The following is a 25,800-nucleotide window of genomic DNA, read 5'->3' on the forward strand; positions in this document are numbered from 1 at the left end:
TCCCAGGGTCTTAGCTCAGGGTAATATATTTTGCAACATTGCTTCATTTGCCAACAGTATTCAAAATGAATTTAAAAAGGCACATTGTGGGTACTCATTTAGCACTCACTGATGCAGATCTTTGTCAGGAGAGCAATAACAGGTGAAGATGATATGCTTTCTTTTACCAAGGGCTTGTTCTCAATCCTCAAATTTATTTTTTTTCCATCTTCAAAGCATAGGAGATGTAATGCTGTCTTTCACATGACATGTTAGGATTAACTTCTAAAAAACAGAAACACACATACATACACAAGTTTCACTGGCCTTTCAAAAGTATGATAATTTTGCCAAATAAATGGGAGTTTAGTATACACATCTTGTTTATGACAAGTACCCTTAAGACAAACGAATGATCCCACCCTATTGGTTCTTTAGAATTTCAGTACCATGGACAAAGACGAAAAGAAAACAATCTCTACCCCCCAAAAGCATGTAGCCTGATGGGGAGTCAGCTAAGCTACAAACACAGCGTCACAGTGTATAAAGTAATGCAGAAACTAGGAATAGGATTAAACTAACTCTTTTGTTTTTTTAAGATTTTTTTTTATTTTGTCAGAGAGAGAGAGAGCGTGAGAGTGAGCACAGGCAGACAGAGTGGCAGTCAGAGTCAGAGAGAGAAGCAGGCTCCCCGCGGAGCAAGGAGCCCAATGTGGGACTCGATCCCAGGACACCGGGATCATGACCCGAGCTGAAGGCAGCTGCTTAACCAACTGAGCCACCCAGGCGTCCCAGGATTAAACTAACTCTTGCTAAATCTTCTTTACTCTGACACAGTTCATAATCTGATGAGAAAATCAGGAATATAGATAACAGAATACTAGATGTTAATAAGTAAATTTATTTACAAATTACTGGAAGTCAGATGAAGGAGAGGGTGACATTTGATATAGACATTGTGGAAAAGAATGAAGTAGAAGTAATTGACAGCAGGATCCTAAGTTCCTAGCTACTAAAAATTTAACCTTTCCCTCACAGAAACTTGAAGTAAAGATCATTGAACCTGTTGTATTTTGTTTTTTGATCCAATTACTTGCATGTGATGAACAGAAAATCTTGTTGACAGAGACTCTACAACAGGCTGCTGAGTAAGGAACATGGACAGGGGGTGGGTATACCCTCAATAATGGCAATCATATTTCTCGAACATTGCAGAACCATTGTTTCAATTAAATAGAATCATCCACAACTGTGTATATGAATTACAACTTCTGGGAAGGTAGGAAGTCTCCCAAACCATTTTGGTTATCTCTTTCTTTATGTAACTACTGCCAAAAGTGGCCATACAGTTGAGTATGTATTGAGTAAATAATCTTACTGTTATGTTTTAAAATTCTCTGACTTTAGGGGCATGGGGTTGGGGGCGGTGATCAGTCGGTTAAGCATGCAACCCTTGATCTCGGGTCACGTCTTGATCTCAGAGTCATGAGTTCAAGTCCCACTTTGGGCTCCATGTTGGGTGTGAAGCCTACTTAAGTAAATAAAGTAAAGTAAAGTAAAATAAAAGTCTCTGGCTTTATTTCAAGTCTTTCTTGCAACTCATATCTGCTTCACATTTTTATCAACAATACAATCAAACTAAGCCTACTTCTTGAAAATGCCAACACTTTGTATTGCATATATCAGGTTATGTTTTGGGGTAAAGGCAGCCCACTCTCTGAACCTCATGTTTGGGCAAATGACTATTGTGTCTTGATGAGAGGTAGGGTTCCCCATACTGCCATGGAAACCAAAAATGCCAGACACTTGCTCTCTCAAAGCCACAAAATGAACTCTGCCAATTAGATGGTCCCCTAAGCTCACTGAATCTCTCGGTAGTGAGACAAAGAAAGAGACAATTTAGAACCTTTTCTAATGGGAGTGGGGTAAAACCCCATTCATGAGGGGTTCATATGTGGTATCTCATATCAATCTAAGGACAACATAGCAACACACTGCACTTGCTTGAAGGTCATCTCTTTAATCGGAGTTCTAACCTTCCTCACACCTTAGTTCTCATGCATTTTCCAAGCTGAATTCTCTCTGCTACATTTTATTCTGTCAGCTGCCAAGTAGGTTTCCAACACACCTTTTTCTTAATGGCAGAACTGATTTCTGTCACTTATAACAAGGAGCCCTGACTGGCCCAGTTTTTCCTAAGTAACAGAATGTATAATGTAATTGCATTTTATAGTACTTCTAATTGGAAAATTTCTATGAGAAACACATTTTAAGAATTTCCTAACAATTGATAAATGACAGGTGATAGCATCCCAAAGGAAGGATGTCTTTATGGTTGAATATGAAGAAAAATACATTAATTTGAATAGCTCATATGGAGCCCTAAACCCAAGGGGGTACACTTTCACTAGACTTTGCAATTCTGATGCTTGCTAATTATAACCAAAACATAGCTGGTTAATGGATACAACTCATTCCACTGTTGGAAAGTCAGAGGAAGGAATAAAAGTAGGAGATGGAAAGAGCAGTTTCTTAGCAGGGTTGGACATAAAAAGAACCAGGATACTACAAGAAGGAATTCATCCACAAATTAGTTCATTCAAAGAATATTCAAGGAATGCTTGTGTCTAAGTGAACTAAAACACAAAGAGAACCAAAAAAGAGTCCAGCTCTCAAGAAGCATATGAAAATATAGACATATAAAAATATAATGATACAAAGCTTTCATAGTTACCTATGCTATTCCTGAGGCTTGCACATTAGTTTCCTACCCTGCATCATAAATTACCACAAACTCAGAGGCTTAAAATAACTCATTGTATTATCTCACATTTCCTGTGAGTGAGGAGTCTAGGCCGGCTTCCTTGGGCCCTCTGCTCAGGGTCTCACACAGCTGCAAGCAAGGAGTGACCAGGGCTGGGGTCTCCACTGGGTTTGAGGTCCTCAACCAAGCTTCCACTGCTGTTAGCAGAATCTGATTCCATGAAGCTTTAGCTGTGCTAAGGGTTTTCTTCTTCAAGACTGGAAGGAAAGAGAGAGGCTCTAACCCTCTAGAACAGGGCCCATGTGATTAGGTCTGGTGGTTGCCAGAGGGGATGTGGGTGGGTGATGGGTGAAATAGATAATGGGGGGGGGGGGGAAACCAGCACACATACTTTCAAAGCATTTCAATAGACCGAAGACGCTGGCAAAAATCTTCAGTGGGCACTAGGCTCTTCCAACATTCAGTGGGGGCATTTCTGTACTAGAATCACACTGATTTCATCAAAACCCATCTAATTCACATTCTTTTTATTGTTACCTACCAATCTAAGTTTGTAATTTGTTTTATGAGTCATTTAAAATAAGGAATTCTTACAGGACTGGCTGGTACACTGGGACGTTGGTCCTAAAGACCTAGATAAATAACTACCCTTCATAAAATTCTAGCCTTCTTATTACTTTCGATATTTATCTGAACAGTTTATAGAATTGCAAAGGATTTTGTTTGTAAATATTCTTTAAAGACTCTAAATAATATGCTTGATGGTGAGATATTAATTTATTATCAAAAATAAGCAAAAGAGGGGCGCCTGGGTGGCTCAGTGGGTTAAGCCTCTGCCTTCAGCTCAGGTCATGATCTCAGGGTCCTGGGATAGAGTCCCACATCGGGCTCTCTGCTCAGCAGGGAGCCTGCTTCCTCCTCTCTCTCTGCCTCCCTCTCTGCCAGCTTGTGATCTCTCTCTGTCAAATAAATAAATAAAATCTTTAAAAAAAATAAGCAAAAGAAAAATACAAGCAGAGTAAATAAGAATGACTACAAATTTGGACATGAAAAGGATTTTACTTTCCTTTTGAAATTTGTGTTCTGTTCAAGAACATATAGCTAAACAAAAGTTTTAAGAAAAGTCACTTTAATTTTCCAGCTAGTTACATTGTTTGCTCAACTTGAACCAAAGTTAATGTGGAAAATATTTTACATTGAATAGATTGCAAAAATCACACACACACACACACACACACACACACACACACACACACAAGCTGAGAATCCCCAACTTATGGTTAGTAACATTGGAACAGTAAGATAGCTTCCATCTTCCTTTAGTTAGAATTTACCCAGCACAAGTACTTCGCTGTTTAAATATTTATTGATGTGTTTAAATATTAAATAGAAAACCTCTCTGATACTAGACGTGCACTAAAACAAATTGAAATTGGTTTCTGAGTTTCAATATTGATATTCTCTTTGGGGACAACTGAGAAAAAGAAAACAATGACAAGAAGTTGCACTTGGGGATGTTCTCAAAGCCAAAAATAAAATATATAAACTAAATGTAGAGTGATAACTAAAAATTCAGGGAATTTTACATATTCTTAGTCCTGAACTCAGCTAAATAAAAACTTAGTATACTTTCTCATTCTTAAACTAGGTGGTTGTGGAATGCAAGTAAAATGTACATGGTTGGGAATTACGGTCTTCTCCCTGGAGGTATAAAGATTTTTCAGATATCTTATTTTTATTTTTTGATATTTTGGCTCTTCCTGAACATAAAGTTGACATTTGAGCAAGTATATTCTGCCTATATTGTGTGACACAAGCAACATATTTGGATTTATAAAGTGAAATCATTTCCTTTCAGGAACTGGAAAAAATAGCATATTAGTAGTTGCTCATTTTTCACATCGTAATCTAGTTTTTTTTTCTACTAATTCTATTCTTAAGGTGATCAACAGATTTTTTTTCCCCTTCTTTTTGTACCTAGATGAATAACCAGCCAGTGCCTCAAATTTAATCATAAATGTGAGTCATACAATGAATATGAATAAATCACAGGCCTAGAAATAGATTTTTTCCATTTCATCACAATTGAAAAAGAATTCTAACAATCTCAAAGTTTTAATTCAGGTCTATGCTAATTCCAGGATATTAGTGGCCTGTTCTGCATTAATTTATTACCTTAATACCTTACTTTTAAAAAATAGTGATAATTTTTCACAATATTCTTGTGCTGGGAGGCATTTCTTTTTAGAGATATGTGTTCAAACACAAATGTATGTCTTATTTTTTAGGATGGGAATTATTTTAGAAGTCTTTCTTGTTGCTTTTCAGTTTTTCCTGCATCTTAACCATATTTTTAAAGTTTTAATTGGTTTTTGTAATACAGGGCAAGTATTGCCCTTTTTGATACTATATTAGAAAATGAATGACACTTCTAGAAGACAGCTACCAGCTAATTATGGTTATACATATATAGACCAATTTTACAAGCACTCTGATAGTGGGGAAGTTGTTATTTTTTTAATAAGTCAATACTATAGCTGGAGATATATGGAATTATTCCTAATTAAGAACGAGTCTATCTGTCAACAGAGTGGAGACTTTCTGGAAATTTTTTTCAGATTGGGATTCATTTGTTTGTTTATTTGTTTTCCAAGAATTTAGAGAGCTTTACGTAGTTGAAAACCACACATCTATCCTGTAATACACTATTGGTGCTAGTTCTGACTAAACTATTAAGGCTCTATACTTACCCAGGACACTTGAAAGATAGAATACAGGAGTGGGGAAAAAAGAGCCCATGACATACCAACTTTTCTCAAGCAGAATTATGCCTTCCTTAATGCAGACTATATACCTACGCTACTTTTCTTTCATCAAAGCCTGTTGTTATTTAAGTTTGGAAATAATCATTCAAATGCATATTCATCCAAAGAGTCAAAAGATATTTACACCAGCCAGGCAGTGGCTGAGATTCAAGAACAAATAAGGACAACAGTCCTTGCCCTCAAAAAGCTTATTTTCTACTAGAGACAAAACACAAAGTGAGGATAGGTGCAATGAAATGAGTACATTCTGGGCAATAAAGCAGGTGTGATCCCTTCAAATGGGGAAGATCAATGTAGTGGACTGGTGTCCCCCAACAAAATTCTTATGTTAATATCCTAATCCTCCTCCTCTTAGGAAGTTGGGGCCTTTGGGAAGTGATTAGGTTGTGAGGACAGAACCCTCATGAAGGAATTAAACCTCATGCATGGATTAGTGCGCTTTTTTTTTTTTTTTAATTTTACTTATTTGACAGAGAGAATGATCGCAAGTAGGCAGAGAGGCAGGCAAAGAGAGAGGGGGAAGAAGGCCCCCCGACTGAGCAAAGAGCTCAATGTGGGGCTCGATCCCAGGACCCTGAGATCATGACCTGAGCCAAAGGCAGAGGCAGAGGCAGAGGCTTAACCCACTGAGCCACCCCGGTGCCCTGGATTAGTGCTCTTAGACAAGAGACCTCAGAGAGCTCTGTCACCCTCTTTCAACCATAGAATGCAATGAGAAGTCAGCAGTCTGAACCCAGAAGAAGGCTCTCCTCAGAACTTGATCATACTGTCACTCTGATCTTGAACTTCCAGCCTTGAGAAGAATATTAAATAAACCTCTGTTGTTTAGGCCACCCAGTCCATGACTCTGTTACAGAGCCAAAACAGAAGAAGATAATAAGGTCTTCATAACAGCACTGACACAAATTGTACTCCAAATGGAGGTAAGCACTCCCAAGTGAATGGACAGAACAGCACAAGCAAAGGCATAGAAACTTGATGCATGTGGTGCTTCTTGGAACCTCAAGAGTGCTGGCTGGCAGCATGAAGCGTGGTGGTGGAGGCTGGGAAGGCTGGTAGAGGCCAGGTAATGCAGAGTCCTTCACCGTGCAAAGAAGGTTGAGCCCGTAAGACACTACGTTGTCTATTACTTGTTTTCAATACTTTAAGAATTACTTCTAGAATTAGAGCTCCTTTTCCTAGGAAATATCATGTGGAAAGCCAATGTATAAAATTATACAGAAGTGAGGCCTCTCTGATCGAGTGTGAGATGCCCAGAGTCACTGTAGGGATACAAAGGTCTGTTTCAAATGCTTGCCACATAAATACATACATTCAAAGAGCAGGCACCTTGTCTTTTGAACATTAAAGATGGCCTGTCCACCCAGCCCTTTGCCAACAGGATAAAGGCTTTTTATTCTTAGGTCTATAAAAAACATGAAGAAGTGCTGCGAGAGAGGAGAGTGTAGCCATATGGAGAAGGTGTCTATTGTTATTTTAGACACCTCTACCCCCACCTGGGAGGAAACTGGCTTTTGTTTGAAAGGGTCCCAAGAACAAGGGTGGATGCAGTGGCTAGTGAGGTCAGGTAGGAAATGCATTACTTTTTTGAACGATCCAGTTTGTTTTGCTTGAGTTATTTAAAACTTGGGATTGCAGTTGATATGAGCAAAAAAACAAGCTTACTAGATACTGTGTGGAAGAAGAAGGAGGAATGAAAGGAAAGGGGGGAAAACCTAATTAGATTGAGAAGGAAGCCTCTGAGAAAGAAAAACATAAAGAGCCTTATGGCTAATGAAGATTTTGCTTAAGTTTCCGCGCGGTGGGGGCATCAGGATGGTTCGGGTGTTAAGCATGCGCCTTCAGCTGGGCTCATGATCCCGGGGTCCTGGGATGGAGCGCTGCATCGGGCTCCCCGCTCGGCGCAGAGCCTGCATCTCCCTCTCTCACTCCCCCTGCTTGTGTTCGCTCTCTTGCTGTGTCTCTCTCTGTCAGATAAATGAATTAAATCTTAAAAAAAAAAAAAAAGTTTCTGCAGGGTGCTGTGTAACATGACACATTCTCCCTCTCTCTGCACAACCTTGGCAAACCATCCATTTATTATTATGGCTCGACGGGGTTTTGAGTGTTTTGTGAGAGATCCAAAAATGTGCTGAAAACAGTTTCCAGGTAGATAAGGAGCCAAGGGTGAGACTGGCCAAGAAGCCTCCAAGAATGAGTTTTGGAAGACTGAGTGATACACAGTTTATTCTGAAGCTTACCCTTCCTGCCATATTAACTTAGAAGATCCATGTCACTTTGATGAACTGTTAAGGTTGTGTTGTCAATTAAGGTTATAAGACCATCTGATCCTAAGCTTTCCTTGCTACTTGGATTCCAAGTTGTAGCTGCTTTTACCTCTTCATCCTGCTTAGTTAAGCACATGGTACTGAATTCATACCAACTGTGGACAACCATGAAGTGACCAGGGGTTATTTTGAACATCAGTTATTCAGACCCTTTTCAGGAGCTGCAAAATTCTACACCAAGAACCTACACCAAGAACTGATTGGAATAATAACTAATAATAGTATGGGCTCATATTTCCCCTGGCCGGAAAAGTTCCAGCTTCTTAATTTCCCATCTTAACTTTGTTGAGAGTATCCGATGTCAGATTGAGGACACATGAAGAAGTGGCCATTAAAGGAGGAGGCTTGGCTCAGTTCCTGGGGGCTCATCTTCGGAGCCTACATACATAATATTCATCTGGCTCTCAACCCTTCAGTGAAAAGGGCAAGGTTTTGGGATTGTTATTTTTGTTTTTGTGAGTCCCCTGAAAAAGAAGAACTAACTGATATATTTGAAGAAGAAGGCAGGAGTGAACTTTTGATACATAGGGGCAATGTAAGGGTTAAAAACCCAGACTCAAAAACAGTGCTTTTTAATCACGAATAAACTTGCACATCACCTGGGAACCTTATAAAAAGTCAAATTCCTATGAGTAAGACTAGAATGGGGGCACAGGGTCTGCATTTCTAAGAATAATACCAGTGATACGATTCTACTGGTCCAAGAATCTCACTTTGGATGACAGAATTCTAGAATCGAGTTTCCTATGTTCAAGTCCTCATTCTGGGTTGCACCAAACTATATCTTGGGTAATTTGATACTATTTTCTTATCTGCAAAATGGGGATAATTCTATTACCTGCATCCATCAGTTGTTGCAAAAGTTAAAGAGTTAATACAAATAGCACAAAGAAGAGTATCTGGCATGCGGTAGGTGTCAATAAATATTTGGTGAATGGTAACCAAGCTATGGAAACAACTCAGATGGCCATTAACAGAAGAATGGATAAAAGAAGATGTGATATACATACACAGTAGAAGAGTAAAATATTGATTATGAGGAAGAGAGTCGTGTAGAGGGGATAAAATTGATGGTATTTAAGGGTATAATGTTGTAATGAGTAGTAAATAAGCCATAGAGATCTAATAAACAGTATAATGAATTAGTCAATAATTCTGTACATAATGATATCATGTGATAAATACTGCTTCAATGACAATCAAATTACAATATAGAAGTATGTCAAAGTAGTACAGTGTACACCTTAAACTTGCAAATTTTTACATGTGAAATTTATCAAATACAAATATTTGGTGAATGAATTACTTAGCAGCAAAATAGGATAGGAGGAGTAAAAGGGTATTTGCTTTTGAACCCACTCTTCTCTGTCTCCCCCAAAAGATTCATCTGCCCTAACTTGGTACTACTAGTTGTCTTTGAGTCAACTCTGTAGAATCTTAATTCGGGCTCAAAAGAACAAAATGGGAAGCCTCTGTAGAAGCTAGAGGAGTTGTTCTTTTGTTTTGTTTTGTTTTGTTTTTGTTTTTCTCACCTGGAGTGGAAAGTAAGCAGATTTGTGTTTAAGAAAATCACACTGAGAGCAAATGAGAGATAGATAGTAGGACTTGGACAAAATGAGGGCTGGGGAGATATGTTTACAGACCCATAACAGAGTAGAAAAGTGACAAAAGACCCTGAGATTAGGGCAGTGGAGAGAATTGGGGAGGGAGACAATACAAAGCATGATTAAGGAGTTTAACCTAGCAAGACATTAGTCTTGGCATTAATTAGTAGGCACAACTGATGTTTAGAAGGTTCTGTGGGAAAGACTCCCAGTTTTCTAGCTTGGGTAAGAAGACAAATCTTGGGGATCATTGGTAGAGATGAAAGTAAAGGGAGAGGAAATACATTAAAAAGGGGATGAATAAAGCAGGAGAAGAGTAAGATGTCACTAAGATTGATTTTGGACATGATGGAAATGGCTGTGAAGCTTGATAACCACAGGCAATTAGCAACATAGGCCTGGAGCTGAGGAGCCACACGTGTTGATCAAACAAACTTGGAAGTCATCAGAATTTTGGTACTATGGACCTGAAAGTCTACCCAACAAAGTAAGAGCTATAGGAAGTAGACAAAAAATGGACGCCATGGAAGAGACCGAGAAAGAAGGGAGAGGTAGAGACAAAGTCAAAAAGGAGGTACAGGAGAAGGCTAGGGAGGAGGGTGCTCTCGCAATGAGAAAATGGTCCACAGGGTCTAATTCCATGAAACAACAGCTACACTCCCAGAAACCAGTCCTCCCTTCATGATTCCTCTATATTGCTGCGAGGCCCAATATCCTGAAACACCTTTTTCATTATGCCATATTTATTCTCTTCCATACTTTATAATGTATTTTTTAACTGGAAAATATATTTTGTTTAGGAACATAAGCATCTGTGTTCTAAAATGTTAAAAAAGGCACGGCAATCATAAACACCAAATTCAGGGTGATAATTACCTCTGCAAAGGGTTATTATCAGGGAAGGAAGCACCCAGATTTTAAATGCATTGATAATGTTTAATTCTTGAGCTAGGTAATAGGATCATGGATTTACATTTCTGCACACTTAAATAATACAAAAAAAACCCCCTATTAAGTGACTCTTAATCTCACAAAACAAACAGGGTTGCTGGGGGGAGGGGGTTTGGGAGAAGGGGGTGGGATTATGGACATTGGGGAGGGTATGTGCTTTGGTGAGTGCTGTGAAGTGTGTAAACCTGGTGATTCACAGACCTGTACACCTGGGGATAAAAATATATGTTTATTAAAAAAATAAAAAATTATAAAAAAAAAAAAAGAAAAAAATACCTTATAATGATAGCAGTCTAAAATTCACCCTGAATTTTTAAGGCCTTCTCAGTTTGAGATCTCTGTCTCAACAATTCAAGGCAGTATTCTCTTCTGAATCCACCTTTTTCCTACATCATCCAAAAAGGTCATTGCCAAGTACATTTTTTTTGTCTTTTTCAGTCATAGTGCGCTCCTGCCAGACATGCATCTCCACTTAGTCAGGTAGTACTCTCCAAAATCTTTACAGTCCTTTACACTCAGAAACACTTATTGCTGATTTCTCCATTGAAAATGAACTCCTTGTCCTCTGAAATCTCACAAGCGTGTGTATGTGTGTGCATACAACTTTCTTATCTATCACTTTCAAATCTTTCTGCATGATATTTCTCTTACTATATTTTTCAATAATTTTAACCTTGATTACACACTAAAATTATTTGGGGGAACTCTTGAAAATATCGGTACTTGAACCCCAATGCAAACAGGCCCCACATCAAACAGGCCTGAATGACAGAATTTTTAAAAAGCTTCCAAGGTAATTCTAAGATACAGTTATAACCTAATCATGCCTTGAAGTCAAGGCAGTCTCTTCTTAGCCACCTCAACACCAGCACAGAATTTTACACATATGAGAAATGAAATACGAGCATGTGAAATATGTAAATATGAGCTCAAATTCCAATTTCAGTCAATGAAAGTAGGTAAAGCTAATAATCTCAAACTGTTACACTATTCTTCTTCTGACATTACAATATATATTAAAAAATCCATTTAGCAGCAACTTGACCTTCAATGTTTCAACATAATGACTCTCTGGAAACAAGTTATGAAAATGTGCAAACAGCAACAGCCGAACTGAAATTGAACACTGACCGAAGGGATGTTAAATACTAAAATCCAAAGAGACAAGGCCATTAATAAGAGCTTTTAATTTCAGTGTTTGACAACTGATACTTAATCCTAGAAAAGATCAAAGTAGCAGTAGACAAGTGTAAAAGCTATAGCATAAAGAATGTAGGGCATTTAGTCAAAGAATGACAACGAAAATATATTAAAGAAATGTGGTCAGGATGCTGTAAAATAGTGGAAAAAATGTAGGATCCTGTTCTAATTCTATTAAACTATAACTGCCTATAATTTGTATATTGCACTGCATTTTAGAGGCAAATGGTATTTAAATGCCTAAAGTTGTTTCACCTAAGCTAGTTCTATTAAATTATATGCTTCTATTTGCAAGTCTTGGCGGCAAGAGTTAAATGATTGTTGACATCATTGACATCCCATCAGAAAAGAGAATGTATTTTTAATCCAATTTTTCCAGGAAGAAAAATGAGTAAATACACTAGACAGTTTTTAATGTCTCTTTTAACCCTTAGATTCTTTCAGTTATTTCTATTGATCTATCTTCAAGCTCACTCATTCTTTCCTTGGTCATGTCACGTCTACCAATGAGCCCATAGCAGACATATTTCAATTATTTTAGAGTGTTTTTGATATCTTGCATTTCTTTTTTTATTCGTTCTTAGATTTGCCCTCTCTCTGCTTATATTACCTCTACCTTCTTGCATATGGTCCACTTTTTCCATTAGGTCTGCTACAATATTAATTAGTTATTTTATTTTATTAAAGAATTTTTTAAAGAAACTTTATTTTCTGTCAACCTTATTTCCATTTTCCGCTTGAGAGTCTGTGGATGAACAACTTAAGACCCCTCAGTGGTTGTTCTTAACCATTGAGTGGCCAGAGCAGTGAGAGCTGCAGACCAGTTCTCAGTGGCAGGCTGAGAGCTTCAGTCTTCAGTGGATAACTGCTGGGTAGGCACAGAGGACACCTGCAGGCCGTCAGACCAGCCTGTGACCTTGGGTTGAAGAGCAGTGAACTTGGGAGCTGGAGCAGTCCATTCACCCTGAAATTCCTTCTTAGTCACATAGCCTTCTCAGCAGTGATCTGCTCTTCTTTTTTTTTTTTTTTTTTAAATAAGATTTATTTATTTATTTATTTAAGAGAGAGAGAGAGAGAGAGCACGTGCACATGAGTGGGAGGAGGGATAGAGAGAGAAATCTTCAAGCTGACTCTCTGCTGAGCAGAGGCCCTCACAGGGGCTCAATCTCATGACCCATGAGATCATGACCTGAGCCAAAACCCAGAGTCTGACATTTGACCCACAGCCATCCAGGTGCCCTTTTGCTTTTCCTTTACAATCTCTTTTCAGAATTGTAAAAGGAGAAATTAGACATGACCCTCTGTGGAGGTTCACAGATGGTGCCGCGCCTGTGCAAAACTTCTTTGGCCAGTTGCCACCGCGTCAGACCCACTGAGTGAGCTCCCTTGTTGCCCAGGAAGGCAGTGTCACTGTGCAGAGGAGAGTCTGTGATACACCGAACGGTGGTCAGCAGGTTAACATAAGACATTTCTGTGAGAGGCTGATCATCAGCCCTGGGGTCAGTTATTACCAGAAGTTTCAGTTCCCAGAAGACTGCCTGGATCTGGTTCTAGGTTCCAGAAGGAAGTGACCAGTGATAGGATTGGCTCCAATGGCAGTACAGCCTTCTGGCCCATATTCTCAGGCCATAGGACACTGCCGTCAGCTGGGTTTTCAATGGCAACAGTGGCATGAACCATCAGCAGAAGTTTCTCTCAGGTTCTCTTCAGATGATAGAGATGCCATCAGCTTTCCTTTTGTGGATGTACTGTTTCATTTGGAACTCAAAGTCAGTGCCACCTGAATGGGTTCCTGCTGTAAGGAACTTGAGGACATCCTCCCCCTTCATTTGCAGGACATCAAGGCTCCAGACACTATGAAAGTTTCCCTTTTAGTTACAATGGGAACCAGACAATGCTCTGTGGACCTCTCTGGACAGCAGAAAGGCTAATCATAATTATTTCAAATTCTCTGCATGATAATCCCTATGGCTGGGTCATATCTGAAGCTGGTTCTAACATTTGGTTTGTCATTTTGAAGATTAATTGATTAATTGGAGGGTGTGACTGGCAGGGGAAGGGCAGAGGAAGAGGGAGAAGGAGAGAATCAGACTCCTTGCTGAGCACAAAGCCCAACTCAGGATTCAGGGTTCCAACTCAGGACCCTGAGATCACGACCTAAGCCGAAATCAAGAGTCAGATGCTTACCTGACGGAGCCACCCAGGTACGCCTATCATTTTAGACTGTGTTTTTTCTTGCCTTGTAGGCCTTGTAATTTTTTTTGTTGAAAGGTGAAAATGATATACATGAATAATTAAAACTGAGGTAAATAAGCCATTAGTGTGAGGCTTTATGTTAATTTTTGCTGTTGTAATAGATGCCAGAAGCTTCAAATTCCTCTAGGGTCTGTGTTTTATTTTCCCACTTGGCACTGGGCTTCCCTAAGTATGCCACCTCAGAAAAAACCTGTTCCTTGCAGAACTTACAGCTGTCATGCCCTGTTAGAATGGAACCCTGCTGGTGTGGAGGTGTGATCCCCATCAAGGGGGAATTCAAATTTAAATTTTTAGCATTTTAGTTGGCCTTTGTCCTTGGACTGTGACCTCCACAAGTTTTTCTCTAGTGGTAGATCTTCTCCTACCTACCACCCTGGACTCCCTTCCATGGCTAAAGATATATGTATCTATTTCCTTGAAGTCCTAACCCTTGTTAACTATGTTTGGCAGGGGGGGAGTTCTGTTTTGTTTTTGCCTTTTGAGGTAAAACAGGAAGGCTGGAGGTGGGTGGAGGGGAGGGAAATCCCTTCTGCCAGCTGGGATAAGGCTCTGAAGAAGTCTTTTCCCTCTCTCTCTCTCTCTCCATTTCCCTCTCCTTCTCCTTTCCCTTCTTCTTCCTTTTCTTCTTCCTCTTCTTCTTCTTTAAGGTTTATTTATTTATTTTGAGAGAGAGAGAAAGAGACAGAGAATGCAGAGTGGGGAGGGTAAGAAGGAGAGGGAGAGAGAGAATCTCAAGTAGGCTCCCTGCTGAGGGCAGAGCCTAACATGGGATTCAATCCCACCACCCTGAGATCATGACCTGACTTGAAATCAAGAGTCTGACACTTAACCAAATGAGCCACCCAACTGCCCCAGATCTTCACTTTCTTTTGAAGGCTCCTGTGTCATATAAAACTTATAGTAAACAAATTTATATGATTTTCTCTTGTTAACCTGACTTTTGTTATGAGATTCAGCCAAGAACCTAGAAGGGTAGAAGGAAAAAGGTATTTTTTTCTTCCTGACGTTACAAAGTTTTATTATTTTATTTTTTTTCCGTGTTAGGTGGTCACTGACAGATATTTTAACAAATCAGCAATATTCTACAAGTTTAAATAATCATTATTTTGGCATATTATAGGAAACATTTTCTCATTGGAATGGTTCTAGGATAAGATGATATCTTGTGTCATATGCCAGGAGAGTTGTAGATCAGAGATGGGATACTTTGATTAAGACTGTGGTTTTAATCAGTTAGTCCTGAAAAAAAGCATCCTTCTATGACTCACCTTCAAGGTTTCTGGTTTCTTGAGTTGCTCTATAAGGACAGATTTAAGGAGAAATAAATTTAAATGGTGTTGTATTCTTAGTTGAAGTAAACAACAACCCCGAAATTCTGTAGGACAATGAAGAAAGAAAATTTTGGAGCTTAGAACTTTTGGATACAGCTCATGAAGAATGAAAATGAATTGGGACTTCTCACTTTTTTCCAATGAAAGTAAATTCTACAAAAAGTCCCCAAATTATTTTCTCTGTCTGAGAATCCTCTAGACAGGTATGTGACTTGCCTAAGAGGAGAGTTTGTGGGATATCTGTGAGTCAGTTCAGTCTCTCCCTCTCCCAGAGCTATTATGCATAGTCTCTTCTCTATAAAAGCCTTCAACACCTCATCCCTCTTCCTCATTCTTAACTGATGGTCTTGTTTCTTATCCATCTGCTAGCCTGTATCTGTAATCATATACCTTTTATTCTCCCTGTGGTTGAATATCATGGGTAGTGCTTTGCCTTAAAGTCAACTCCTCCTCTGGTGTACTGACTCTCATCATCACTCCCCTGCTCAAAGACTTCATGCCTGCAATTGTCCCCTCCCTCTTCCATCAACAACAACAAAAGGACAGTAAACTCCCCTTGGTTTCACATCTTTAGGTCCATTTTCCATTTCCCTGCTTCCCTTTGCCGTGTAACCTCTTAAATACAATTGCCTGTACACGTTCTCTATGCTTCCTGTTTTCCCACACTCCCTTGAATCTACTCCAAATCTGCTTCTGTCTCTTTCCATCCACAAGAGCTGTTTGTTCAAAGTCACCAGTGACCTCCATGCAGCCAAATCCAAGTCAATTCTCAGTCCTGTTGTTGCCTTACCTAAAAGCACCTTTTGGCTTACACAAATGATTTTGTAGCTTTTGACACAAATAATTATCCTTTCCTCCTTGAAACACTTCCTTTACTCTTTGCCAAGGACTCTTCTTGGAGATAGATTGACACCTCTCTCTCATTGGCCACTCCTTACCAGGCAACTTCGTAATATCTGGTTCTGTCTTGAAAATCTCTAAGTTGGTCTTTCCCAAATAATTTTTTTTTCTGTCTCTATACATTCACTTTCTAGATAATGCCATTTATTTCCATGACTTTCATGCCATCTGGGAAACAATTTTAAAATTAATGTCTACCTACTCAACAACTCCATGTAGATATCTACAAGTAATTTACACATAGATTGGCTAAAACTAAACTCCTGATTGGATCTGTTTTTCCCTAAGCCTTCATTGTGTATGCATTTGGGTATTATTATTTCCCAGCTGCTAAATGTCAAAAAACAGGAAGGTGATTTTAAAACCACTTTTAATAGTTAAATTTTGTTTTTTAAAATATGGTATGATTGGGGTGCCTGGGTGGCTCAGTGGGTTAAGCCTATGCCTTCAGCTCAGGTCATGATCTCAGGGTCCTGGGATCGAGCCCCACATCAGACTCACTGCTCAGTAGGGAGCCTGCTTCCTCCTCTCTCTCTCTTTCTCTGTCTGCCTCTCTGCCTACTTGTGATCTCTGTCAAATAAATAAATAAAATCTTAAAAAAAATAAAATATGGTATGATATAATTTCTCCAGTGTGAATTATGCCTCTCTAATTGAAAATCTCTCGGGGCACCTGGGTGGCTCAGTGGGTTAAAGCCTCTGCCTTCAGCTCAGGTCATGATCCCAGGGTCCTGGGATTGAGCCCCACATCAGGCTCTCTGCTCAGCAGGGATCCTGCTTCCCCTCCTTTCTCTCTCTGCCTACTTGTGATCTCTCTTTCTCTCTCTCTTTCATATAAATAAATAAAATCTTTTAAAAAATCTCTCTTATTTTAAGGGGATGAAAACTAACATACTGATGGGGAATTTTTTCCTTCCTTTTTATCTTTTCAAACCAAGAAATACTGATTCTATTGCCATTTAAGAGTCAGTTTGGGTTGTGTGCAGCAGGGGGTCCGAGAGGAGAGCTTTCTAGAGACCTGAACAATGTACTGTGACATGGGGAGTTGGGGGGATTGTCTCCAGGAATGTGATATGGACTGGGGGCTCCAGGATCAGTCAGGACTTTGGTTCTAGAATTCAGTGTAGTGCCAGCAACTGGACCCAGTGGAGCTGACTGCAGCTTTGTAGTAACAAGACTGAAGGTGAAGGATGCATTTAGAGTAGTGGGAAAAAACCAATTTCTGTAGACAAGGCCCTTAATGATGATGATGCTCTTAATGATGTTAACTCTCCTCAAAGAATTTACTCAAAATGAGGAGAAGTTCATGATGGTTCTGAGGAGAAATCCCAAAACACTGATATAATACCTGCTTCAGCTACAACCCAGTGACCAAATCCTAAGACCACTGTTCCAGTTGGTTCATCCACACTAGTGACTCTGGCTCAAGTCCAACTGCTGTCTCTGCTCGGATTCCCACTTCTCATCTGTACCCACTGCTCTAGCATCACGGACAGGATATTCTGAACCTGCTCCTCCTTGTGCAACTGAACAAGAGAAACCTGCATGGAAGCCAGTGCAGACTCCAGTGACCACCACTAGCCCAACAACAACCAAATGGTACATTAGGAAACTCTCAGTAAAAACCTTTTGAAGATGCAATAAGAGCATTTGCAACAGGTTAGCCTTGTGAATATAGGCCAATGAAATCATGTCAATGAGCTGTAAAGGACTTTTTTACTTTGTCAAATATTTTTTTAAAAATTACTAATAGGCTTTAGTTTCAGGTGTACAGAGAAATTGAGCAGACACTGACAGAGTTCCCTATATTTCTCCTCCCCCCATTCATGGTTTCCATCAACTTCTTGCATTGGTATGATACATTTGTTACAATTTATGAATCGATATTGATACAGTCTTTATTATTAACTAAACTCTTTTGTTTACATTAGGGCTCCTTCTCCATGTTATACTGTTCTATAAGTTTTGACAAATGTATGAGGTCACATATTCAGTGTCACACAGATTAGTTTCCCTGCCTGAAAAATTCTCAGTTTCCTACCTATTCATCTCTCCTCCCTCTCCTTCCCTCTGGCAACCACTGATCTTTTCACTGTCTCTATAGATTTGCCTTTTCTAGAATGTCATACTGTTGGAATCATACAGCATGAAACCTTTTCAAACTGACATCTTTCACTTAATAATACGTTTTCATAGTTTTCTATGTTTTTTTGTGGGTTGAAAGCTCATTTCTTCTTAGCACTGAATAATATTCCATTTTCAGAGTGCAAGGCCATTTATTTATCCACTCACCTACTAAAGGATCTCTGTTATTTTCGGTTTTTGGCAATTATGAATAAAGCTGCCATAAACATTCATTGTGCAAGTTTTTATGGGAACATAAATTTTCAACTCCATTGGGTAAATATCAAGAAGTACAATTGCTGTATCATATAATAAGAGCATGTTTAGTTTTATAAGAAACCACCAAATTGTCTTCCAAAGGGGCTGTACCATTTTGTATTCCTACCAACAATGAATGAGAGTCTCTTTTTCTCCACATCTTAATCAACATTGGTCTTATCTGTGTTTTGGACTTTTTGTGTTCTGATAGATGTGTGGTAGTATCTCATCATTATTTTAATTTATAATTCCCCAATGACATATGAGGTAGAACATCATTTCAAATGCTTATTTGCCATCTGTATATCTTTTTGGTGAGGTGTCGGTTCAGATCTTAAGCCCACTATTTTTTTCCCAAAGATTTTATTTATTTATTTGACACAGAAAGAGAGAGAGAAAGAGTGAGTGCAAGCAGGGAGAGTGGCAGAAGGAGAGGGAGAGACAGGCTTCCCACTGAGCAGAGACCCTGATGTGGAGTTTATTCCCAGGACCCTGGGATCATGACCAGAACCAAAGGCAAACTCTTAACTGGCTGAGCTACCAGGTGTCTCTTTAGCCCACTTTTTAATTATTTGCTTTCCTATTGTTGAGTTTTAAGGGTCATATAAGGGGTGCCTGGGTGGCTCAGTCAGTTAAGTGTCTAACTCTTGATTTTGGGTCAGGTCAAGATCTCAGGGTCATGAGATCGAGCCCTGTGTCAGGCTCCATGTTCAGTGTGGAGTCTGCTTGAGATTCTGTCTCTCCCTCTGCCTCTGCCCCTCCCACCGCTCATGTGTACACACTCTCTCAAAATAAATAAAATCTTCTTTAAAAAGGAGTACTTTGTGTATTTTGCATGCATTGCATGTCTTTTATCATATATGTGTTTTGTAAATGTCTTCTCCCAGTTTGTGGCTTGTTTGCAACCATGCAAGTATTTTTTGTTGGGAAGTGCTAGAAAGAGAAAGTCAGGTTATGGTTGACTTCCTCAGATAGTGAGAACTGGTTTCCTCAGTTCTGAGCAGTGGCTAGAGCTGCAACGACTATAGGACTTGCCCTTGAACTTTTATGAAGTCAACATTGGCTGACATGAGATATATCCGTCAGCAGAATCTTTCACTGCTCCCAGGGTTGCTACCAACAGGTCAAGAAAATCTTCAAGGACTTCAGAAAATTAGCCAAATTATGAATATTGATTCAGATGTTAATTGGACAAGTTCCAGAAGCTGGAACTCAAGGAGAAGTGGTGGGGGAAGAGTCCTGCAGAAGCTGGAACCAATACTAGGGACTGCATGTTTGTGTCCTCCCAGGATTCAGAGGCTGAAATCCTAACCTCCAGAATGATGTTATTAGGAGGTGAGGACTTTGGGAGGTGATTAGATCATGAGAGTACAGCCCTCATGAATTAGATTAGTGCCTATAAAAGGAGCCACAGAGAACTTTCTTACCTTCTCTTTACTATGTGAAGATACAAGTCATCAGTCTGTTATCTGGAAGAGGGTTGTCACCAGAACCGTGTTGGCATCCTAATCTTGGACTTCCAGCCTCCAGAACTATGAGAAATAAATTTCTGTTGTTTCTACCCCATGCATTCTATGGTAATTTATTATAGCAGCACTAGCTGACTAAGACAACCACATTCAAGTATAGTATCAGGAAAAAGACACTATCAAAAATTAAAGACATTAGTGTTTCCTGAGGGACTTGTGATACAAACATATTTTGCTTTTGAGAAGATTGAAAAGGACTTTTTTCCTGTCATGTTTTACATCCATGTATTACGTTAACTCTTCCCTTGGACCATGTGGGATGATTTAGGTTAATGTCTATAATTCGGTAAAAGATAGTATATTGTTGTGGGTGGAAAGGGAGAGCTATAGGAAATAGGGCAGAGATGGACACAGCATATAGCTATTTAAATTGCATATCCATATAGCACATAGAATATTGTACAATCAAAAACCAGAATATTGGGACGCCTGGGTGGCTCAGTTGGTTAAGCAGCTGCCTTCGGCTCAGGTCATGATCCCAGTCCCACATCCGGCTCCTTGCTCGGCAGGGAGCCTGCTTCTCCCTCTGCCTCTGCCTGCCATTCTGTCTGCCTGTGCTTGCTCTCTCCCCCCTCTCTCTCTCTCTCATAAATAAATAAAATCTTAAAAAAAAAACACCAGAATATTGTACAAACAAAAACCTCTTTATTTCTTTCAGAAAATAGTAGGAAACTTTTCTTAGGTGTTTATTCTTAGTTTGCTAGATCCAGAAATTTAGGGTCATGCCTATTATACATTTTTCTGACTTAACATTGGTTTTAGAAATAACATTTGCTATCTAGAATCTCCAGTCTCTATTTTGCGGCCACACTGGATAATGGCTTTGTGAAACTGAAAAATATTTTGGAGCAACTGTAAACAGAAATGTCACATTTTTGCTGACTATTGTTGTTGCTTCAAATATGTATAACATTTGTGTAAGAAAACACATTCTTTCATGAGAAATACATGTGGAAAAAGGGATACTATCTTTTGAAGTGAAAATAACTACTAGTTTAAAATTATTTCTTGATTATTGAATGTAAGACCCTTCTTAGATGATTTAAGAAGCCATACAATTATAGTTACTATATGTAAATACAGTTAGTTTCTTGTTCACGTTGTCTGCTTGAGGTAAAAATTGATAGTTGTCTAAGTTTCAAAATAGTCATTTTGGGTTTCATTTTGATGTATCCTTTTGGGCAGTGTACACTTTTGAGGCCAATGAAAAAATGGAACAGTTACTTTTCTTCAATCTTACCCTTTCTTCAGCAGAATTGTATTAAGTAGTAAGGTATAAGTTCAAACTGCTGTGTGTGTTTTTTTTTTTTAAACCTGCAAAATGCTGAAATGCTGAAATGGGAGAAATCCCATTTCCCAAAGAAAATGGGAGCAAAATGGTAAAACTTGGAGCATTAAGAGATGCACCTGGGAACATATCTTAAAAATATAAAATCAAGATTTTCATGGCATATTAAAAATAAAATCTTAATAGCAAAAAATAATAATTTGAATGTCTTTTGTTTAACATAAATATGATATACAATTATCTACGTAGAATCTCTTGTATGATGTAAGAGCACTCAAATCTAGTACTCCCTGAATAAAATTATTGGTCTCTTTCCCAAACCTAATTATCTCCAAGATTTTCCATATCAGTAAGTTGTAGCACTAGGCGTCTTTACTCTAACCTATAAATGTACTTAATTAACCCTTTTTCACAAGTGTGTAATAAACAAAATCTCTAGACTTGTTATTGTTTGAATTTTATTTGTGGTATTTCTGACATGCCAAAGATGCTGGATTTTATGTCATTAAATGTCAGTACGTTCCCTTATAATTTATGATATTAGTGTCATATTAGAAAAGCTGTCACTAACCAGGAGATATTTTCTGTATTATTTTAGAATTCAGTTTGAAGCTCTGATGTATCTGATCTATTCCATGGAAACTTTTTGACTTGGTCGACAGTACAAACCCGTATCTGAGGTCTTCTAGAATTTAAGGCTGAATTACCCTGAGTAGTTATTATTGAGTGGGGATGAGGTGATGGCAGAAGTAATGGCAATGGTAGTAGAGGGGTGGCCATGTTGTTTTGATGAAGGAGATGATGGTGGTGATGGTGGTGTTTGTCGTAGAGGGGATGGAGGTAGAGATAGATAATAGTAGCGTTGGTGGCCTTTTTCTGCAGGTCACAGAAATAATCTGATTGCTAGGCTTCCTGATCTTCTAGTACATCAGAAATGTGCCTAATATAATCAGACACAATATAATTACATTCTACTGTATTATTGGGTGAATTGTATCCTCCCCAGACTCATAGATTAAAGTCCTAACTCCCCTTAACTCAGAATGCAACTATATTTGGAGCGATGGTCTTTACAAAGGTAATTAAGGTTAAATGAGGTCATTAGAATGGGCTCTGATCCAGTAAGAAGAGGAAATTAAGACACATATATACACAGAGAGAAGATGCGTAAAGACACACAAAAAAAGAGGGTCATCTATAAGAAAAACAGAAAAGTCTCAGAAGAAACCAACCCCATGATACCCTGATCACAAACTTCTAGCCTCTAGAATTAGGAGAATATAAATTTCTGTTGTGCATGCCACCCAGTCTATGTGATTGTTATGGCAGTCCTAGCAAACTAAGAGGTACTATATAAGATAAACAAACAAACAAAAAATAGTTTGGTTGATTTTATCTATTGTTTCCTCAATTATTTTTTTCTCAGGAGCTCCTAGTGTTGTGAACATCTCCCTAATTGCAATGTAATTCTAATATCTAAGTATATACATTTTTTAACAATGTGGTCTTAAACTTAAGCAAACTATGTTATTTGAAGAACAAAATCTGGTCCAAAGTTAAAGGAAAACTGACTGCACTGGCCCCTACATATGGGAGATTATATGCTAATATGGTTTACCATGGAGTCTATTTTATTAGTGATTTAAGGGATTTTCAAAGACAATGTTGACTACATGTGATTTTTCACATCTTAAGTTGACTCCAGGACCAAGCTCACACCAAAAACTCCACTATAAATTATAAAAAAGAAATCTTAGCTTCAGCCAGACATAAAAAGAATTCATACTTACAAGATATGTTAGGATATAAAAATTCAAATTTCAAAAGAATCAATGTTTGCATAAAATATTGAGTTTATCTGAAATATTTTAAAAAATGATGATCTTTACAAGATAATTTCAACTTACCTGGAGCTTGGGTGGGTGAGTAGGTTATGCATCTGCCTTCGGCTTAGTTCACGATCCTAGGTTCCTGGAATCGAGTCCCGAGTCAGTTTCCTTGCTCAGCAGGGAGTCTGCTTCTCCTTCACCCAATCCCTCCACTCTTCCTCCCTGCTCATGTTCTCTTTCACTCTCACTCTCTTTCTCTCTCAAATAAATATATAAAATCTTAATAATATATAAAATCTTAATATATAATCTTAATCTTAATATATAAAATCTTAAAAAAAATTTCAACCTACCAACACAACTTGGGGAATAAACCAATTAGCCAATGCCATTTATCTTTAGTATAATTGCTACGTTTCTATAGCATTTAAGTCAAAAAGGAAACACCATTTGACTATAGTATCTCCACCTACAAGGATATAGCTACAAAATCAGTTTCTATAGCACATGTGGAATAACTCCATAACTGTAAGAGTAATGCTGCATTACCTAAGCCCAGGGTCTCCATTCCTTTCTACTGGATTCCCCTGCAAGTCACTCTGGATTTACAGCACTCCCAGCCACTTAATCTAGCCAATCTGTAGAGACTTGTTTTGGCTAGCTCTGTATAAGCACTTTATTTTTCTCAAGAAAATAAACTCTTGGGGTGCCTGGGTGGCTCAGTGGGTTAAGCCGCTGCCTTCGGCTCAGGTCATGATCTCAGGGTCCTGGGATCGAGTCCCGCATCGGGCTCTCTGCTCAGCAAGGAGCCTGCTTCCCTCTCTCTCTCTCTCTGCCTGCCTCTCCATCTACTGTCAAATAAATAAATAAAATCTTTAAAAAAAAAGAAAAAAGAAAAGAAAAGCAACTCTTGGGGAGCCTGGGTGGCTCAGTCAGCTAAGCATCAGACTTTGGCTCAGGTCACAGCCTCAGGGTCCTGGGACGGAGCTCCATATCGGGCTCCCAGCGAGAGCTTCTTCCTCCTCTCCTTGTGCCTCTCCCCCACTCATGTGTGCACATATATGGGTGCACACTCTCTCTCTCTTTCTCTCGCTCATAAATAAAATCTTTTAAAAAATGAACTCATTTCAAAACTGTGTTTTGTGCGAGCAGAGAATTGTGGTAGAGTCTTATAAGCAGTAAAATGTTTCTCAATGCCAGAAAATATACTCTGGACTTTTTAAAAGGATGTATTCTATTTTTAAAAAATCAACCTCAATCATTTGAGTGGAAGTAGAGATGGCAGGGTTTTGTGTTTTTTGTTTTTATGTCAGTGACTTAATATTTTCTTCTGAAAAGCTTCCCCTCATTAAAAATAACTAAATAAATACAATGGGAATTATATTTAAATATTGTTAGCTAGTTATTTTTTATTATTCTTAGGCCACCCATTAAGTACTTCAAATTAAAGTTCATAACCATGATTACTTTCTACCCTCTTCTCTCCATTGCTCTGTCCTGTGCCCACACTCTTGAATAGAATTTTCCAAATCAAGTTGGCCTATGTGCTTTCATAAAATCAGGTTAACAGAAATGTCTGAGAGAAAATATGGCTGGGGACAAGCTTAAACCATCATATTTATCATACTTTATTTATTCTTAAGATTTTATTTATTTATTTGACAGAGAGAGAGAGATCCCAAGTAGGCAGAGAAGCAGGCAGAGAGAGGGGGAAGCAGGCTCCCTTCTCAGCAGAGAGCCCGATGCGGGGCTCGATCCCAGGAGTCTGGGATCATGACCTGAGAAGAAGGCAGAGACTTAACCCTCTGAGCCACCTAGGTGCCCCTCATTCTTAATTTCTTATAACAAAACTATTTGTAATCTCTGTAGACTTTGCTTGTTTGCAGTATCAGCCCTATGAATCAGTATTTGTATATTTGAAGCAAACTCGTATTGGTTGAATCCTAATGCTAAGGTACCCTTCAAATATTTTTTCCAACAAGAAACCCATTTCATTAAATATCCTTAAAAAAAAAAAAGTTTATGTATGTACCTTAGAACATTGGTTCTTAAAGAGATACAGGGTTGGCCACTGAAGTGGAAAATCAGAATCTTGTCATCCCTGAAGAAAGAGGCAGAGAACATTCCCAGAAGGTAGTTATGCAAGTGTCAGATGTGTCAGAGAATTCAGAAAACTTAGAAGTGAAAAATGCCATTTGATTTCAACAAACAAGTTGGTAACTTCAGTGAAAGTAGTTTTAGGTGGGTTTGCAGGGAGCCTTTGAAACTCAGACAGCTGGGGGTTGGAGGTAAATAGGATGTTAGAAAGCAGAAAAATCTAGCGGTGGGACCCTCTCAAGAAGTCTGGTGGGGGAAAGAGAGAGGAGGCAGTAGCTGAACAGAGATGTGGTGGGAGAACAAAGACTACAAAGTTACTGAAGTGGGAGGCATTAAAGAGCTGGCTGGAGTACAGAAAAGGATAAAGAAGAGAGCAAAAGCGTAAAGACGCCAATGGGGAAAAGGATGACCAGTATTCCAGAAAACCCCTGCGGGGAAGGAGCAGATGGGGTCAGGTGGGGTTCTTTTTTTTTTTTTTTTTTTTTTTTTAAGATTTTATTTATTTATTTGTCAGGGAGAGAGAGCGAGAGCGAGAGCA

The 25,800-nt window shown here is 38.8% G+C and overlaps 1 long non-coding RNA gene and 1 pseudogene across 3 annotated transcripts; both read right to left on the reverse strand.

The window, feature by feature from the left end:
- Positions 1-25,267, reverse strand: LOC309843719. Of its 2 annotated transcripts, XR_014300310.1 has the most exons (5): positions 25,198-25,267; positions 23,244-23,307; positions 19,947-20,051; positions 15,175-15,203; positions 1-264 (listed from the first exon to the last, which is right to left on the reverse strand). It is a non-coding gene; the product is annotated as an uncharacterized lncRNA (long non-coding RNA). The 2 variants fall into 2 exon arrangements; XR_014300309.1 differs by lacking the exon at positions 15,175-15,203.
- On the reverse strand, positions 12,904-14,125 carry LOC309841011 (small ribosomal subunit protein uS2B pseudogene; annotated as a pseudogene). Its single transcript has 2 exons — positions 14,117-14,125; positions 12,904-13,518 (listed from the first exon to the last, which is right to left on the reverse strand). The product of its transcript is annotated as a small ribosomal subunit protein uS2B pseudogene (transcript).
- Positions 25,268-25,800: the final 533 nt, after the last annotated feature.

The sequence above is a fragment of the Mustela nivalis genome (genome assembly GCF_964662115.1).
Source record: "Mustela nivalis genome assembly, chromosome: 1".
Classification (NCBI taxonomy): Eukaryota; Metazoa; Chordata; class Mammalia; order Carnivora; family Mustelidae; genus Mustela; species Mustela nivalis.